Source organism: Triticum dicoccoides, chromosome 6A, assembly GCF_002162155.2.
Source record: "Triticum dicoccoides isolate Atlit2015 ecotype Zavitan chromosome 6A, WEW_v2.0, whole genome shotgun sequence".
In the NCBI taxonomy this organism is placed as follows: Eukaryota; Viridiplantae; Streptophyta; class Magnoliopsida; order Poales; family Poaceae; genus Triticum; species Triticum dicoccoides.
Window position 1 is genome coordinate 602,564,982 of NC_041390.1, and position 14,200 is coordinate 602,579,181.

The following is a 14,200-nucleotide window of genomic DNA, read 5'->3' on the forward strand; positions in this document are numbered from 1 at the left end:
TCAAATATGATCATGGTGACTGTCGTCTACGGAAGATAGCAATTTCTCGAGTTCCTAACCGCTCTCGGAATTACAAGAACTATCAAGTTGTAGCTATCTTCGACAAGCTTGTTGCCGTCCTTCATGGTTCGACTGGATAGATATTGCTCAAAAATCAGTTTCTATACACGGATGTGTACTATGATGCAATTGAATACGAGGGTCTTGTGTTTGCTACCACCACTCGTGGAACTATTTTTGCATGGGATCCTTGTAGTTTCGGTACATTTGTCTTCCACCGTAATTATAATTGTTTCATCCACACGCATGCGAGTTAGCAAGTTTCCCTTCTCTACTAATTAACCTTCTTCTTGTGTTTCCAAGGTCCTGTGGACATTCCACCACCTATACTTGAAAAAATTTATAACCAAGGGGGAGATGAGAACGAGGAGGGCCGATATACTCAATTGCGCCTGGCAACTTCCGCTGGATCACTCCTTCTTGTCTGTATACATCCCACTGCTAATGTTAATACTAAGGAAGCAGGTGTTGTCTCCCATGGTCGCACTCTCCGGACCTATTCCAACACCCGTTGTATGGTATTCGGGATGGACACTACTGTGCTAGCGCCAACACCTTCTCCCTGGTACAGTATTGATAGTCTTGGAGCAAACTCGCTCTTCCTTGGACAAAACTATCCAATGATGGTGAAAGGCGATCCAACTGCTGTTGACACAACGTTACTACCATTTATGAGAAGCAATTGTATCTATACATCAGACATTGCGGTGGTTCCCTACCCTGGTCGTGATATAGTAGGTCGCTTCAGCCTGGATGATCAGCCCTGCGTTGGTCTCGAGATTGACAGTAGCTGGCTACTCCTATAGAATCACTTGTGGTTCAAAGAAAGCGTTTCCAACACGGAGGATTGGTTGAGTTGAAGTTCATTTCATTGCTTGTTTTTTGTTGTGTGATGAAAACTTTAGTATTTATAATGTATCCTCGTTGTCGTTGTGGGTTGATGACGTGTTGTATGTAATAAAATGATATGCCTGTGATAAACTTACTAAATTTATGAATGGCTTTCGAGTCGCTCCTCTGAGTGGGTGCTGCGACGAGGCAAAAATATATCGGCTGAGGCCAATCTACAATTGTACGTGCATTGCAACAGGTTATTGGTGAGGCCAATCTACAATAGTACACTATTTGTACTAGCTTCACATGCTGCACTATCTCTACGTCTACGTACGTAATACAAGTTTTAAACTTGAGACCAGCCACCCATCCTCACAAAGAACACTTTTTAACCTAGCATAGACTCAAGGAAATTTGGCCACAGTGTGAGGTGGGCCATATGTTAATGTGTTCGCTGTACGTAACCAGCACCTCGAATCCTCGATACTACTACTACTATAAGGGGGTGTTTGGTTCCAGGGACTTTTTTGGGACTTTTTGATAAAAGTCCTTAGAAGCACCTCCTTGAGCGGCCGCGTACATTTTTATTTGCAAACACATATGTTTTTTTCATCATTGATTTTTTTGGTACATGGAAATACGTCACCAATATTCTGACTAGAAAAGAAAGTCCAAAGAAAACAAGAGCCACAAGAATACATTTTAGAAGATATCCAACTTCCATAACTGCTCCTGTAAGTTGGATTAGTGCCTTCTCGATGCATTCATTGTTGATCTGCAGAGGCTTGATCTTGCGTGCTTCTTTCTTCTTCGAGTGTAAAGACGTAGACGTGTCTAGTCTCTATTCTATCAACAAGTGCACTAGTCTCATCTCTAGCCTCTATGCTAGCTAAAAGTGCTAGAACATCTACTAAATTGCGCTCTATCAATATATCATTGTACTCTTCTTCCCAATACCAAAACTTGCATCCATTCTACACAATAAAATTTTAAGTTAGCACAACTAGTCTAATCCGAGAGCACAACCGAAGATTTGGTCGAGTTCTTCCTCCTTTTGCCGACACGTGGGACATCCAGCATCCAGGTCGTGTCATGCAGGAAAATAGAGTGGTAGGTGAAGCCACGTGATGTGCATCTTGGGTTAAACTGTAAATAGGATCTTACTACTCTTGAGTAACTCCAAAAGCGGCCACCGAAGATCTTTATTGGATTAGTTTTTCATCACCAACATGTCGAGGTGAAAGATTTGCAGGTTCAGTGGGTCATCTTGCGTTTTCACTAAAATGTGGGACCGCATATGAGCAAATAGACGATGGGCTCCGCGCGTCTCCTGGCTGGCTGAGAAGAGAGATAGAGGAGGGCTGAGCACGGACTCTAGGAAAGTTGTTCTACGTAACCAGCACCTCGATATAGTGGGGTGGCATGGGCCATAACTAGCATTCATGTCTAGCACTACGGCACACGCCACCCACACGAGTCCCATTCGACACCAATTTTCTTGGAGTCCGTGTTAGCTAGAACCACCTCTTCTCCCTCCTATTTTCTCAGCCATCGCGCGGTGGGCGGGGTGGGGGTTTGCCGATAGTCGGTTTGCTCAACTACGGTCCCACTTGTAAGTGAAAATGCAACACAACATGCATTCCCCCTTGAGCGGCGTGCCGGACAAACCGTGTGGGGGTGCGACGCGAACACGGGAGTCTTTTCCTTTTGAACTCGTAACTTGTAAAATTTGGTACTGCTCCATGGGGCGACCGATAGATAGAAATAACGATTTTCCCTAGAGTAATGAGAAGTTTGGTTCTGGCGCGGTTCGTGCATGGAGTACGTAGGAAAATTATGAAGTTGATGCGAAAGGTAAGATAATTACTAGTAGTACCATATACTACTACATGGATTTGACGGAAAGATAAAGATACATACGGATCCATCAACGACATCCTTACGCCCTAGTGCAATGGGTCACCAACCGACATGTGAAGAGCAGCGGCGTTGGCGGCAAGGTCAACGTGCTTTTGAACAATGTTGTCCAAGGTTGCCCTGCGGTCTAAGTAGGCCAGTGTCATATCGTCCTCCTCTTGCATGTAGTAGTCCTTGTGGACGATTTGCGCGTAGACATGGGTGATTATGTCGATGGTGTCTTGCTGCACCAGGCGCTGTGCGGCGAGCGCGACCTCGAGGTGGATATTCTCCGGCTTGATGGCGGGCAGCCGCAGGGCCACCAGTGCATCGAAGAGGTTGTCACCATAGAGGCTATTGAGGGTGGTAGGCATCGCAGAGCCTGGGCATCTGGTTGGAGGTGTACGTCAAGTTCGTCCGCGAGCTTTTTGACAACGGTGAACTTGTCGAGGACGCCAACAAGAACCTCGTCGAACAAGGAGACGAAGCTGTCGTCCAAGCGGCCCCTCGCCCTGGCGGCCTCAAGCACTACCTGTAGACGTTCCTCGGTGCCGGGCCACAGGCTGGCGTGGTGGACCATCTGGCACAACCGGTTGATGCTCGCGCTCATCGCCTCCATGGGTCTAGCTTCTAGTCAACTGATCTTGCGATTGGAGTGATCTCACTCTTGCCCTTGGGTGCGTAGGTGCATAGGATTTCGTAGATTGGACTGGCGGGAGCCTTTATATGAGAAGTGCAGACTGCGTTGAATTCACGTGCGTGTTGGCCGTCTACTCCTCTCCCCTCTACTGCACATGCCTTTGGCTGTATGACAGGTTGGCCAGCCACCCGTTGGGCCCACGTGTCATACACCCAAAGGCTGGTGCAGTAAGTCAATGAAGTTGCGTCCCCCTCCGTGCCCGTGCATGCTTTCAATTACTTGAGACTACTAAACATCACATGCAGTGGTTAGTTCATTGCATGTAATCCTATTAAGTAGCAAAAAGACATTAAGTTACCTCGCCGGTAGGAATAACACAATACACCATGTATTTATTTATAGAGGGAGTAGTACATTTTTTGTGACATGCATTACTAGATATTGCTAGTCAAATACTAAATCTAGATGGATGTGGTAGTACTACTAAATCCAGACGGTGGTGCTAGTACTACTAGTAGTACTGTAGTAGCACTGTACTACCCGTTGTTCAAATTATTACGTGATGCTCCTCACAGTGAAGTGACAAGACCCTATGCCGGAGATGACACCTGAGTATAGGCGCCGTGTTCGGCATACCATAGTCAGCCTCACCGTCTGCAGTCACTATCATCATGGTTGTAGACCTAGCCTTCTTACAACTAGCCGTGTTCGACATAATTTCCCGTGCGTAGATGCCCGTGCATTGCACGGAACACCAAGATTGGGGGGTGGACGGCGCAGGCAGCGGCCATCGCGCCAGATTTTTCCATGGCCTTCTAGATGTGGTGGGGAGGAGATAAGGCTGATTGTGAGAGACAGGGAGTTGTTTGTAAATAGGGAACAAATGCGGGCATATTTTTTCAAAACTAGAGAAGTTTGGTTTGTATGCGTCAGATCTAGATCCGACGGCTATTGGTGAAAGATGGCAGGCACAACATTATCACCAACTCAGGACCTGTTTGATTCACAAGACTTTGAAAACGCAGGAATAGGACACAGCAATATTACAAGTTTCAAATTGATATTACAATTGTTAGGAGTAATGTTGCACCTACGAAGAGGGAATTACTAGGAAGTTTACGTAAGAACTTTCGTTTCTTTAGGTGGATGCAGCATTATCATACAAACTAAAATCCACCACCCTGACAAGTCACTAATGGGAAAATAATTTTTCGAGTCTCTGGCCACTTGATATTTCAAAAACAAATTCAACTTCTGTAGAGAGTTTGTCATTTAGGCTTAGACGCTTGCGGTGATCAGCCCGCCATTCATTGTTGCGCCAGAGAACGCCAAACCTCATTACCTTGAGCACACTTGCCTCCAGAACAAAGAACCTGGCCAGTTTAATCTCAGATGTGCTGCCTCGGTAGTCGATCAAATCAATTTCTATAAGATGGATATCAAGTCATTCGATGAGATTGTTATAGTGCAGCACATTTTTCACTTTCTGGTCTTTTTTTACCTGCAAAAGAAGAGAACATATTAGAGCAGCTGGCTGTATAAGATTGTTGTGTCATCAAGAGGTACCAATATCATCCGCTCATACGATAGGGTTGGCTGGCAAGTGATATTTTTCACTCTCTCTCTCTCTCTCTCTTTCTCTTTCCTCTCATTTACCTAGGAGTACGTGAAGAGCTTGGGCATTTGTTGCCTTCCACTAGATGCCATAATACGCATCGATGTCAAATCAAAAGATTTTGGCAACGCTCTCCCGATGTGAGAGAGTTGGCACCGCTGTGCACACAGACCCACATGTATGAACAAATCAATCAAACCAACTACACCAGCCTCTCACTCTCCCAAACAAGTGTTTTTTATTGCCTCGGTCCTCTCTCTCCCACGCAAGTGTTTTTTCATTGCGTGAGTTAATTTCGCACCGAAGCAAAGTAGGTGATCCAGATTGGGGCACCAGGTGAGCAATGGAGGGGCATCGATGCCAAATGCATCACAAGTGAATTTGGCACGTGTTTTGGCCTACATAGTGGAGGGCCGTTATAGCCCACTTTTGTACTACCTCTTATTTAGTATAAAATTTTGACCATATATTTATGTAAGAAAATGCCAATTCATGTCACTAAAAATTACACCATTTGAAATTATGTTCAACTATGAATCCAACGATATAGTTCTTAGTGACATGCATTAACATTTTGTCAGTTAAACCTATGGTCAAATTTTGATACTACAAAATAGGAAGAGTAAACCAGGATGGAGGTAGTACTTGCTCTTAGGGTAACCATAGTGTTACTGGAGTAGTCTAAGTTACTTTCCACTATGACTAGCCTAGGCTACTATAGTAGTACAACAAAAAAATGATGCAGGTGATCACGTGAGAAAAATACTAAAAACATTTCTTTCGGTGTAGTGCGTAGATGCAATTTTGAACACTACACTTGTCATCGTAATTTGGGAAAATTATGAAAAATTTGAGGTACGTTGTGATTACCGTTTACTAATAGGAAAGAAGTTTCACCTCGATGAGTAGCTTCTCCGTGCACGGAAAGCATGTAAGGAATCCAACAACTTGATCCAGATTGGGGCCGATAGATTTGATTGCCAAGATCTTCGCTGTGCGCATAGACTGGGTCAAGCTTGTGGGAATCATTTTCTGGAAGACGGTCGTAAATACATCAACAAGAAATTTAAAAATGTAAATTTCAAGAAGACGAAGAAGAAGATGAGTGTAGTACCTGAACGATTATGGATTCAATAAAGAGTTCGGAGAATCCGAAAGACGAGTGCACCAATGCTGTCAATTTCGGCGCATCAATGACCCTGATTTTTATTGGACCTTCTATATCCGATACAAGTAATCTCTCAAGGAAAGGCGCATTCTCAATTACCATAACATGAACGGCTGGAGTGATCTCTTCCCAATTGATGTCTTGTTGCGGGGCCAGCAAGACACATAAATCCATCGGAGATTCGTCGAGGCGATGTGGAGGCTAATGAACCCGTGGATCTGCTCAAGACGAAGGTACTCGAGTGCAGTACAGCTGCGGAGCAGGTGCTCCATAGCCTTCTTCGAGATGACAACATCGAAGAGGTCGAGCTGCTTGAGTTGAGGGACAAGAAGGGTGGGCGCGACATTAATCTGGGGAAGATAGCAGGAGCTAAAGCTGGCGCGGCGCAACGTTAGCGAGAGGCGGTGCGCGGACGGCGGCAGAGAGAGACATCGTCCAGCTTCAAAGCTGAGCTCCACGAGCTAATCTATGGCGGGGGATAAGAACCACTCGTCGAACTTGGGTTGGACCTTGTAGTTGGTACTGAACATGCGGATGTCAAGGCGTCTGGCTGGCCCAGGGTGCGATGAAAGGATCTTGGAAACTACGGCCATGCGTTTGCAATCCCCGTCGCAGAGGCAGTTGTTGACGGTGAGGTTGAGGGGGACGCAGCACCAGAGGGGGCGCCACCATCGGCAATGCAGGGCGGTCCGCATGGCAGATTTGGTGGGGAGGAGGCCGATGATGACGAGCAGCATGTCATCGGGGTGGCTGCTGATGAAGTCCAGGCTCACCGGATGCGGTTTTGGCTCGAGCCACCTCTGCTTGTTGGCTGCCTCACCGTCCATCTCAACTGGCGATGACGCCGGTGTACACGTGTGCTGGTGTGTGTTGTGTGCTGGGTGTGCCTGAGTGCGTCCTTCTGTGCATGCCGCCGCACAGTGGTGTATTGTGCGCGAGTGAGTCCTCCACGCGAAAGAAGTGTGTCCTCAATGCACCCTCAATTTACTTTTTTCACCCACTGCCACATGGGCCAGCACACGAAGATATAGAACACGACCTGACAAAGCAGCATGTGGACTAGTTGACCGGTCAACTAAACAATATACGGAGCTATACGCTAACACAGTGAGCATATAATTCATCGGTATAGAGTGTTCGTGTGAGAGGGGAGGCCCGTGAGAGATAGCAGAGAGAGAGAGCTACTCCCTCCATTCGATAATGTAGTTCCAACATTTTTTTATAGTCAAACTTTTGAAACTTTGACCAAGTTTATAAAGAAATTAATTATATCTACAATACCAAAGATAAATGATAGTATCAAGTAAGTACATGTTGCGATGAATCTAATGATCTTTCCAGATGTAAATGTTTTTCTCCACATATACCTGGTCAACCTTTTCTGAGGTTTGACTTTTCAAAACATCCATATGCTTCTGGACATGAGAGAGTCCCTAACTAGAGAGAGAGTGAAATAGAAAGAGTGAGTGAAAAAAGTGTGTGTGCGTGTGTGAAAGAGACATGGACAACACTCGATAAAAGTTGAGAAAAAACATTTGTGTCTTATGCAAACATATCACACATGCATCTTTGACAACGGAAGCAAGGTGAGGAGATAGTGTGTGGTTGTTTGCAACCGAGAGAGCAAGACCCCTAGTACGTGGCCAAGAGGGGTCTGACAAATAAGGCAGAGAGGTCGAGAGAGATGTACGGAGAAAATGCAGACATGGGGAGGAGAGAGTGTATGTTTGTCATAGAAAGATCCCCTGGAGATCGTGATGGGACTACATGGGTGGGAGATCGTGTGACAAGGTGTGTGCACGATAGAATATACCACGAGAGATATCGAGATAGATGTATGGATGGAACGAGACAATACGTGTGGTCCTGATGGCTAGTGAGAGATAATCATACTTAGGGGGGAGTGATTGCGCCTATGATGTAGTGAGGGATTATGGTACTTATTAGGGGGGTGTGTGTCACATAGAGAGAGAACAAGGGCGGAGAGTGTTGGATGGGTCTATATGTATAGCATGAGCGAGACATGTGTATGTGTGAACCAGGGAGATATAAAGTTTGAGAGAGATTGAGGAGCCCCGATAAGGCTGAGTGGTGCATCAGATAGCTGAGAGGGGGAAAGAGATATTCCATCCGGTCGATAATGCAGTGCATGTAATTTTTTTAGAAGTCAACCTTTGGAAACTTTGATCAGGTTTACACAAATGTTATTTATATCTTCAATACCAAAGATACATCATACAAAACTACATCTCATGGTGAATCTAATGGTATATGTTTGCCGTTCCAGATGTAATTGTTTTTCTCCATGTACATGGTCAAACTTTGTGATGTTTGACTTTTCAATAAATCAATATGCTATGGACCGAGGAGAGTGCCTAAGTCGAAAGGGATCAAGTGTGTGTGAAGGAGAATGAGTAAGTGTGCAAAAAGAGTATGTGTGTGATAGAGAAAGTGACAACGAACGATAAATTAGAGAGAGAGAGTGTGTGTTTTTTCGTTTCTTAGCCGAACATATCATGCATGCATCTCCGATATAGAAAAGCGAGGCCAGGAGATACACGGAGATAGCTAGTGTGTGATTGTTTGCAACGGAGAGAGATACCCCTATAGCACATGTCCAATAGAGGTCTGGCCAACAAGGAACAAAGGTCGAGAGGGACACATGGAGAACATGGTCAAATGGGGAGGGCGAGAGGGTGTGTTTGTGATAGAGAGACCCCCTCGAGATCGTGAGGGGGCTATATGGGTGGGAGATCGAGGGAGGTGTGTGCGCGATACAAAGATGCCCCGAGAGAAATCGAGATAAACAATGCACATGTTTGTGATGGAGACTAAGATTAGCTAGTCATATACATATAGGGGGGACTGCGTGTGCCTACAATTGAGTGAGAGACCATCATACTTGGCTAGCTAGGCATGAGATTGTGTGTGTGTGCATGTGAGATGGAGAGAGAACGAGGGAGAGAGATAGAGTTTTAGATGGGCCTATCGAGTGTGAGTGAGATATGCATGTGTATGTGTGACCCAGGTAGATGGAGAGTTTGAGAGAGAGGGGGAAGAGCTCCGAGACGACAGAGTGGTGCTTGAGAGATTTACGGGCAACGAGCCAAGGAATTTGTGTGCGTACGATGAGTGCACCCAAGATATCTAGCTTGGACTAGAGAATCATACATAGTGTGAGAGAGAGACCTATAGATGGAGTATATATGCATGCGAACTAGAAAGACCCCCCACGCACACACACAAAGAGAGAGAGAGGACCAACAAGGTTTGTGTGTTGGATGCATGCAACATAATTGAAGATTGTCGGCGCGCGTGCACGAGAGAGAGAGAGAGAGAGAGAGAGAGAGAGAGAGAGAGAGAGAGAGAGAGACCAGGAGTGCGGGAGAGGGGGAGGTCGCGTTTTATTCATCAAAGACTGATATAAACCATGTTTCGATATAAACTTGCATTCAAATATTTAAATTGGAGAACATGTTGTCTGCAATCCACACATGAACGGATATATGCGTATATCAAACAAGTTCATTAATTTGACTTTCAACATGTTCATGGAGTACAATAATACTGTACAAAATGCTATTCGATTGAGGTGTTCAATTTTGGGTTTAGTTCACTATTTTGACCCGGTGAACAAGCTATTTCATTGAATCGAGATATTTCATTTTGGGTTTGATTCCCATTTTTGAGTGGGTCAACTATTTGTCATATAGTAAAATCGCTAGCAACGAGCATGTAAAAACACATTACTCCCGAGCATCATCTCTCCATCTAAAGAAGAAGTGGCAAGCTAATATTTCTAAATTTGGTTCGAATCGACTTGGTAAGGTAGACGTGGATGCTCGTTCTCCCAAATTTTGAACGAACAGTTAAACATCCTCTGCTCGGTGGAATTCACCCGAGCAAATAAATGGGAGACGCGAAATTACCGTCCTATGTGGGAGACGCATTAATTGGCCCGTTGTGCATCGAGGGTAGGTTCGTAACTTCATCCAAGCGCGCCTTCTCCTCGGCCGAAATGACATGTGCCGAGTAATTCATAAACCATGGTCGGCAAAACACGCTCTCCTCGCCCGAAATAGCTCGCGCCCACTTTTTCAAAACACACTCTCCTCGCCCGAAATCGCTCGCGCCCACTATATTTCAAAACACGCCCTCCTCGCCCGAAATCGCTCCCGAACACTATTTGGGGAGAAGCAATGTTACTCTACTATCCCCGACCTTCAGTACATAGACCCAAGCCGAGAAGCCTAAAGGCAGGGGTAGAACTATAACTCCCCCTCACATTTCAGACAAATGCATCCGTAAAACATGGTTCCACTCCCCTCCCAATCCCCCCATTCATACCTCGTGGGCGGCAAATCACCTTCTCCCCGGAAGCTCCCTTCTCCCGAGCCACCAAACCTCAGCCGCTCCTCCATGGCGCCCCCATCGCACCAATTTCACAACCGCCCTCCTCCCTAATGCCGGATTCGCTGTCCATTTGCCGTCGTGCACTGGGCCATGTGCCTCTTACTCCGTGCAGCTGGAGTTGCCTCGATGATGGCCGCGTGAACCGTACCGGAGCCAATTCACCCCCGCCGTTGTTCACGGCAGCGGAGCGGCTCCAACTTTGGATCCGTCCAGAGTCCCGGCGCTGCTTCCCCATAGCCGTCGACCGTCGCGACATCACTGTTTCCCTGCCACCGGTGGCCACCGCAACTGCGCCGGCCTCACTGACTCGGCAGCTGGACCTGCATACTTCACCATGCCGCCAGAAAGGTCGCACCCTCATCTCAAATCACTTTATTTAGGCGTCAGTTGTCTAAATTTTTATTCTGGGCCAATCAATTCCCAATGGGAAGCAGCACCCCTCGAGGCAGCGGAGCTCCTAGGCTGTCGGTTGGCTGGTGTCTAACATAAGGGTGCGGGGCCGCAAGTTCGCCGCAGTAGCAGCTCTTAGATGGCTATCTTAGAGTTGCGTGGGTTCAAGGTACTGACGCTGCCGGATCTAGATGATGGGAAGTCATTGTGGATTGGCCTAGGGGCGGCGCAACCACGACAGTGCGGTGGGGCGGGGAGCGGGGTTTTGGCCGGGGCCACCGACGGTGGAGGCAAGCTCCTCTGCCATTGGTTGCTGGCTCTTCGGGGAAGATTCCTAATAGTGTTAACCGGGAGGCACAAGACGGCCATCAAGCCATCTGGCGTAGATCAAACAGTACCAAAATAAAATAAAACCATGTGACCCCAATTTAGTCTCAGTCAACAGACGTGTGACCACTCTCCTACATTGTTGTTGATCTCTTAGTGTATTTCTTCAGATCAAAGAGATGTGTCATTCTTAACATTATGCGTTATCTACATCTTCAGCCGCACCGTCTTCCGACTCACTGCAGCTGCTCCAACAAGGGAAGCATACACCAGAAGGGAGCTATAGTCCCCACTCAACAGTTCCCTGCATCGATTGCGCGTGCCTGACATGGACAGCCACAACAACTGTAGGGCCATCGACAAGTCAGCACATGATGCTCATTCCTATGGATGGTGTCTAGATAGGTTGTACCCTCATCTTACTTGTGTGCAACATGTATGGCTTTGTTATTCATCTAAGCATGGAAAATAGATTATCACATTTCACTGTATAATCATGTTGATCTCTTACGGGTCTTGTTCGGGAGTTAACGATGTTCCATAGTTCATCTAAGATACTTGTTCTTTAGGTAACATTGTTCCATTGTTATCATCCATCAGCCAATCCTATCCCACATGCTGGTGATTATAGTATTATACGACTTCTAGTATTAGCTATGTTGTTCTTTAATACTTTTGTGTGCCATCTAGTTAATCTTGAGTACAAACGATACATATTCTGTAGCTTTCATCTGTGTTCTCCCTTTAGTTTTTGAGACATGTTGCTGCTAGTTAACCCCAGTCCTACTATTTATGTCGTCTCCTACAGGCACTCATCACATAAATCTAACTACTAGTTGTCTTCCATGCATGTCAGATATAATTGCACACACTGATATATCCACAAGAACCTCACGGAGCAATGTAAAGGCCAATAAACTTGATGTCAATGATACCCAATATGATGGAACATGTAAAGGCAGTTCTTCAGAAGACTTGCAGAAAGTTGTTTCTTCACCCCACAAGGTCCTTGCTCTAACTTGGCGTGTGATATGGGTACAACATGCATATAATGTCCTGGAGTGTATCTACTTTGTTGCAATGCCATGTGCTTAGCATGCTGATCATGCATGTAAATATGTCACGCCTTCCTGTTTTTCAGTACCTATTCCATTCATGATAACATGTTTTCAAATTCAAGTACTGTCATTCTACTCTATCGCAATGCCATCTGCTTAATTTGGACATCATGCTTCTGAATATCTTATGCATTGTTATTCATCAGTACGTACTTCATCTGTCTACCATACCATGTTTTTTTACATTTAAGTGATGTTCTAGTGCTCTGTTGCAATGCCATCTTAGTTTCCCAATCATACACGTGTATGTTGGCTTAGTTTTTTCTGTACGTATTCCGCTATCATACAGTTTTACATTCAACTAGTGTTTTTTTACTGTGTTGTCCTGCCATATCCCTAGCTCTTACACCATACCCCCTCCGTCCAGATTACATGTTGCTGAAATGGATAAAAATTGATGTATCTAGAACTGAAATACGCCTAGATCAATCCATTTTTTTCTGGATGGAGGGAATACATGCCAATATGTCATGCCTTTCTATTCTTCAGTACCTATTCCATCTCTCTATTGTAGTTTGTTTTATAACTGAAACACCATTCTTCTATACAAGGCATGTAAGGGGAAGACGACTATGTTAGAATTTGAAGGGTTACAAACCAGGTCATTGCAAAATATCCAAACGCCAGGACATAATAAACCAACTCCAGTTTTTATAGATACCGATCTAGCACAGAGAAACCCAACTCCTACTGATAATAAGAAGATTCCAGTGGCCAAAGAACTAGTCCCCTCCAGTCTAGCAAAAATATGTCAACTCCATTCTAAGAAGCGTGTGTGTATCCTTGCATCATGAAATTTTATAGCATGCTGATCATATTTTCTACATGTTTCTTACCCATCTCTCTTTTAGAAAGTAGGCTTAACAGATAGAAGAATTTCTGCACTAGTATCGTCTGTGAGGAATGATTCTTGCAGGAATTCTCTGTACTCCAATGCAGATGTAAGTACCTGTTGTATATCACTATATTTTTACATCAGCATGTATTTTGTTAATCGGCGTGATCCAACCTTTATCTGATATAAATTTAGTTGTAGCAAAATGTATGATTAAAGGCCACAGCGTTGATTTTTGTAAGGAAAACTGCCTTTTAGTTTTGCATCCTGAGCGGCATGAGTGTACTATCTCATATCAGTGGGTTTGATTACTTTGGTTCTGCAGTGGGTTTTCAGTGTTTTTTTACTGTGTTGTCCTGTCGTATCCCTAGCTCTTACATCATACTCCCTTCGTCCGGATTACATGTCGCAGAAATGGATAAAACTGGATGTATCTAGAACTGAAATACGCCTAGACCCATCCATTTATTTCCGGATGGAGGGAATACATATCAATATGTCATGCCTTTCTATTCTTCAGTACCTATTCCATATCTGTTGTAGCATGTTTTATAATTGAAGCACCATTCTTCTATATAAGGCATGTAAGGGGAAGACGGCTATGTTAGAATCTGAAGGGTTAAAAACCAGGTCTTTGCAAAATATCCAAATGCCAGGAGATAATAAACCAACTCCATTTTTCATAGATACTGCTCCAACACAGAGAAACCAACTCCCACTGATAATAAGCAGATCCCAGTGGCCAAAGAACTAGTCCGCTCCAGTCCAGCAAAAGAATGTCAACTCCATTCTAAGAAGTGTGCGCATATCCTCGCATCATGAAATTTTATAGCATTCTGATCATATTTTCCACATGTTTCTTACCCATCTCTCTTTTAGAAAATAAGGTTAAATGATAGAGGAT